Source organism: Apium graveolens, chromosome 6 (genome assembly GCF_009905375.1).
Source record: "Apium graveolens cultivar Ventura chromosome 6, ASM990537v1, whole genome shotgun sequence".
NCBI lineage: Eukaryota > Viridiplantae > Streptophyta > Magnoliopsida > Apiales > Apiaceae > Apium > Apium graveolens.
Genome location: NC_133652.1, coordinates 220,687,793 through 220,694,631, shown reverse-complemented (window position 1 = coordinate 220,694,631; position 6,839 = coordinate 220,687,793).

Sequence of the window (6,839 nt, the reverse complement as noted above, 5' to 3'; positions counted from 1 at the left end):
AACGACCAAGCGGATTAATTCAGCCCCTAAAGATTCCAGAATGGAAATGGGAAAATATTGTTATGGACTTTATAGTGGGACTATCGCGAACGAAATCTAGACATGACGCTATATGGGTTATAGTTGATCGCCTTACGAAGTCGGCGCATTTCCTTCCAATTAATGAGAAGTCGTCATTGGACAAATTGGTTCATCTGTACGTGCATGAAATCGTACTAAGACATGGAGTACCCATATCGATAGTTTCAGACAGAGACCCTCGATTTAACTCGAGATTCTGGAAGCAATTTCAAGAAAGTCTTGGCACGAAGTTGAACATGAGTACGGCGTACCACCCGCAGACTGATGGTCAGAGCGAAAGGACAATTCAAACAATCGAAGACATGTTGCGCAGTTGTGCAATCGATTTTGCAGGAAGTTGGGACGACCACTTGCCATTGATTGAATTCTCTTACAATAACAGCTATCACTCCAGTATTGGCATGCCACCATACGAAGCTTTGTACGGATGAAAATGTAGATCACCGACAAGTTGGGATTGAAAGGAATATGTCCTAAGTCCAATCATGTATTAGGATTTAGGAATAACTTCCTGTGTAATCTGTTTTGATTTCATTGATATTAATAAAAGACTTGTTTTGTTTTTATTAAGGGCTCTATCTATTTAAGTATTTAAATAAGATATACCATAGTTTAGAGTAAAGCTTTTTATGGATTATGATGAGATCATAATATTGAAACCTAAAAGATGATAACTCTAAACTTAAATAGTTCCTGGTCGTAGGATTACTAACTGGTAATTAATAATCCGCAAAGATCGGTACATACTATACTTGCTTCATTATGAAGGATGTCTGTTCTCATAGACATTTGTGTGGTGACACTATAGCTAGTATGTAGGTGCTTATTATAGAATAAGTTCACTGAACATGACTCGCACAGCTGAACAACTGATGGAGTTCACTCACGTGTCAGCAGTTGTTCACATAGTGATAGTTGTACAAGTATCCTTAGACTTGAGGTTATCATAGTCATCTTGTGTACACTGAACTATGCTTTGGTTTAGTTCTTAGTCTCCAGGGACAATTATTAGGGCTCTACTGGGTATAGGAATTTGTACAGGAAGATAGTGTATGATCAATAAAGGATCTACCCCTTCCAGTGAAGGAAGCGAATGTTCAAGGCTGATCCACTTATGCTAGTTCAGGAATCTCTGGCCAGAGTGAATGAAATTAGAAAGGAGTTTCTAATTTGCATAGAACTAAGCATAGTAAATGGTAAGCAAGTGATTGAATTAGATAGGCTTGACACGAGATCCATGCCTTGTATTTAATCGGGACATTGTAGGGTAGAAGGAGTTTATTGTACGGTAACTATACTCTGAATAGGTTCTTGGTATTCTAAGCAGTGAATTCATATTATCCGGATAGTCGCGATATGCTGAGAAGTATCCCTCACGATGTAGAATAAATGTGATTAATTAATTAATCATATTTAATAAATTAGAGAATTTATATAAATAATGATAAAATAGTTTTATTATTATTTATTTCTACTACCGGCTTAATATTGAACCTATAGGGTCACACCATAAAAAGAGAATGATTTAATGGTGGAGGAATTAATTAATAATGGCTAATAATTATTTATTTATGAAATAAATAATTAATTGGCAAATTTAATAATTAATTAAATGAGATTTAATTGATTATAAATTAATTAAGAAAAGTTCTTAATATTATTAATTAAAGGATTCAATTTTTGGAAATTAAATCAAGAGAGAAAATTATTTCTAAAGTGTTTAGAAAAAGGATTAATAATTAAAAGGTGTTTTAATTATTAATGAGAATAATAAATGGGATAATAATAATAATTATATTTATGGGAAAATTTCAGCTGAAAATTTTGCCTATAAATATACTATTATAAACCCTATTTTCATTCGAACCCAAAAACCCAAAAGTTTTACAAAACCAAATTCTCTCCACCTCCTCCTCCTCCTTAACGTCGTTTTCTTGGTGGATACCGGCGGAGTGCTTCACGTTTGAGGAGCAGCTGCTAAGGATCTCTGATCGTTGCTTTTGGATCGCATATTAAAGGTTAGTAATCGATACCTATATTTTTACCACAATTTATATGCTTTTATTTGGATTTTATATGCGTAAAAGTGTTTTACCATGCCTCCGCTGCGATAAAAATCCAACATTGGTATGAGAGCATAGGTTGTATGCATATAGATCTGTGGTAAAAATTTCAGAATTTAATGTGCTTGTATGAATTAATTATGATTTTTACAAGTTATATCATGGATTAATTTTTTCTGATGAGAAATCGTTTCTCAGAATAATTTTGAATGTTGATCTGGGTTCTACAAGTGTTGTAGATCGTCTGGGTATTTTTTTCATAATTTTATGATGTATGAATTTTTTATTATGAATTTTTGAAGATCTTGCAATTAAATTTATAATTAAATAATCATATATATATATATAAATTGTAAGAATGTGTATATATATATATATATCTGTTGCATCTGCTGTGTTGATACTGCTGCACGGAAGCAAAGAACAGTCTGGTCTGACATGCACGGCGTTTGAGAGAATCTGTCCGGCGGCTGCTGCAACAAAACAAAAAAAAGGGGTGTCGCGCATTCCGGGAATGCGTTACACCCTGTGGTGCATTCACGGAATGCGTTACACTTTTTAATTGGTTAAAAGGGTTGTAACGCATCATCGGAATGCGTTACAGGGCTTGTAACGCGTTCCTGTAATGCGTTACAGCCCGACTGCCCACATTAAAATTGATTTTCTGGGAGTTTCGTAACTCCGTTTTAGGCGTGCAATATACCGTTGGATTCATTTTTCCGAGACGGATCTAATGAAGTGATCAATTTTAGTTTATATAAACGTTTTGAACTATTTATATTTCCGAAAGTGTTTTAAAGCTGTTTTTAACTATTTTTAATTGCTTTTAAATGCTTCATGTGATACATAGAGATGTATAATGCTTAGACCAATATGCTAGATGATGTAACATGCCTACCTTGATGTTTATTCATGTTTATATATGTGATATATGCTTAGTTTATCATGCGATGATAGATTTAGGTGAACTTAAATGAACATAAGGCGTTTGTTAGACAACCTAGTATAGTGAAATTGTTTCATAACCTTAATAACAATATTATGAATACAATCATGAGATTTTTGTGTTTGTGAAACACGTAATTGAATATGAATTTTCGATATGAGAGAAAGGATTATTCTGTCAACAACAGATTTCGATCTGTAAGAAAGGGTTATTAAGTGACGCCTCTTGACAATGCTCCACCCGATATGGGAATCATCTGATTATTGATTATTGATTTGAAATATTTAATTTAAAAGGAAGAATTTCTTTATAATATGATTATGATTGTAACATAATATAATCCTTCTAAAATTAAATAATATCAAGTAGTAATTGGCCAATGATACAACGGGCTTGTGTCGGTCATAGCCTTCCAACATGATAGAAAAGTAGTTCTTATTTTTGAATCATTGTCATTTCGTGCCACAGCCGAGGGCTTTGATTTTGAAATAAGAAATACTTGTCTATTACATAGAGATGTGTACATTGAATAAGAATCTAAAGGTCGTTACGTGCCACAGCCGTGGGCCTTTGGGGACTGATTCAATTGTACGGAATGTTGGGTTAGACTTGACTTAGAATATTGAGTTTGTCGTGCCACAGCCGTGACTCAATTATTCAAGAGGCTAAAGTTTGATTAGGGAATAACATTAGATGTAATTGACAAGACTTGTCTGCCTATTGAACATTACATGGCGTTTCGTGCCACAGCCGGGGTTGTATAATGGAATGTAGGATCCCTATTCCCACTAGCATTATGAATGCTTAATTTTTCACGTAGGGGGTTGAATAAATTAGATAAACTAGTGGGAGCCACTTTTGAATAAAGACCCGATTCATATAGTGTTTTGAAATGAAATCGAATATTTGCTAAGTGTTGTTATGTGTTTATCATTTACAGATTTACTTTATACGTTATGTCTTCTGCACTATCACTCAGGAGCATACTAGATGCTCACAAATTGACTGGTCCTAATTATGCTGACTGGCTTCGAAACTTGAGAATTGTTCTCAGGATTGAGAAGCTAGAATACGTGATTGACTCACCTAAGCCTACTGAACCTGCTAGTGATGCACATAATGATGAACATGTTGTGTATCGTAAGTGGATAGATGATGCAAATGTTGCTCAATGCATCATGCTAGCTTCCATGAACATTGAGATACAGAAGCAACATGAGCATATGGATGCTCACACTATCCTCATGCATCTACAAGAGTTGTATGATGTGGCGGGGAGGACAGCTCTATATGAGATATCGAAGGAGCTGTTCGGTTGTAGGATGTCTGAGGGATCATCTGTGAATGACCATGTACTTAAGATGATCAATTTGATTGAACGTCTTGGACAACTTGGTTTTACCATGGATGGGGAGCTGAGCCAAGACTTGGTCTTGCAATCGCATCCGAGTTCGTTCTCGCAGTTTGTTGTAAATTTTCACATGAATAAGTTGGATGTCCCCCTGCCTGAACTCCACTACATGTTGAAGACTGCGGAATCGAATTTTCCCCCTAAGAAGAGTTCTGTTCTTCTAATTGGTGAAGGTTCCAATCCTAAGAAAAGGAAGGGGAACTCTTCCAAGAAGAAGAAAGTAGGTGAGAAAACGTCGGTTCCACCAAAAGCTGAAGACCCCAAGAGCAAAGTTGTTTGCTTTCACTGTAATAAGGTGGGGCACTGGAAGAGGAACTGCAAGGTTTACCTTGCAGAATTGAAGAAGAAGAAGGGTAGTGAGACTACCGCTTCTGATTCAGGTATGTTCATGATAGAAGTGAATATGTCATTAAATCAAATTTCTACTTGGGTATTAGATACCGCCTGTGGTTCTCAAATCTGCAATTTGTTGCAGGGACCAAGGAGAAGTAGGACTCTTGAGGAAGAGGAGGTGATTCTACTGATGGGAAATGGAGCAAGAGTTGCTGCTGAAGATGTAGAATCATTTCATTTACATATGCCTACGGGCAAGACTATTGTTTTAAATAATTGTTATTTTGTTCCCTTGATTGTGAGGAATATTATTCCCATGTTAGACTTGGCTGGATTTTCATTTATTATTGAGAATAATGAATGTTCTATTCTTAGAGATAATATTCTTTATGACGTGGTACTTTAAATAATGGTCTGTATAAATGTGACATAATTTACTTCAGATTGAACAAACTAATAAAAGAAAAAGGATGATGAAAATCTCACTTCATTGTGGCACTGCAGTCTCCATTTAGTAGACATGAAGAGAGGGCTGCAAATTTGCTAGGAATGGTACACACTGATGTATGTGGACCAATGTCTATGCAAGCCATGGGTGGATTTTCATACTTCATTACTTTCATAAATGATAGATCTGGATTCGGATATGTGTTTGATGAAGCACAAGTCTGAGGCCTTTGAAAAGTTCAAAGAATATAAGTATGAAGTGGAGAAACAACCAAACATAGTATTATAACTCTTCGATCAGATCGAGGTGGTGAATACTTTAACGGAGTGTTTCTAGATTATCTCAAAGTAAATGGTATAGTCTCCCAGTGGACTCCTCCAGATTGGTATCTGAAAGGAGAAATCGAACTTTGTTAGACATAGTTCGGTCCATGATGAGCTATGCAAATCTTCCAGTATTCCTATGGGGTTATGCATTGGAAACCTCAGCATATTTACTGAATAAGGTGCCTTCCAAATCTGTTCCTCAAACTCCGTATGAGATATGGAAAGAAAGGAAACCGAGTCTTAAACACGTTAAGATTTGGGGATGTCCAGCTTATGTCAAGTAAGTTGACCCAGATAAGCTGGAATATTGATCCGTAAAATGTAGTTTTGTGGGATATCCTAAAGAGATTTTAGGGTATTACTTTTACACCGATCATCGGGTGTTTGTCTCCAGACATGCTACCTTCTTGGAAAAGGAGTTTATCCTTGAAGGAAACAGTGGGAGCAAAATTGAACTTGATGAAGTTCAAAAAGCACAAACTACTACGGATCAAGTGGAAACACCTGTTCTGACTGAACAACCTTTTATGGAACAGCCCATTCACAGATCAGGGAGAGTGTCTCGCCAACCTGAGAGGTAATATGGCCTTGTCATTGAGAATGACAATGAGTTGTCGATCATTGATGATGACGACCCTGTGACCTATAATGAGGCTATGAGTAGTGTTGGCTTAGAGAAATGGCATAGTGCCATGAAATCCGGAATTGAATATATGTATACAGTATACAAAAGATAGATTATAGCAGATGGCCAGGTGGAGACCTATAAGGCCAGGCTTTTGGCAAAAGGATTCAAACAAAGGCAATGGATTGACTTTGATGAAACTTTTTACCTATAGCCCTGTTAAAATCAGTTCGGATTTTGCTTGCGATTGCTGCTTACTACGACTATGAGATCTGGCATATAGCCAGATGGTTTTCTTTCTGAGGGAAATGAAAACCTAGTGTGTAAGCTGCTGCGAACCATATGTGGTTTAAAGCAAGCTTCTCGAAAGATGGAACATTCGTTTTGATGAGACAATCAAAGAGTTTGATTTTATCAAAAACGTAGATGAACCATGCGTCTACAAAAGGGTTAGTGGGAGCGCGGTAACATTTCTTGTATTGTATTGAAATAGAGTTGACACACATAACAGCATAGCAGACCCACTCACAAAGCTTACTTTCTGAAAGTCACTTTGATCGTCATAAAGACTAGATGGGTATTAGATACCAGAGTGATTGGCTTTAG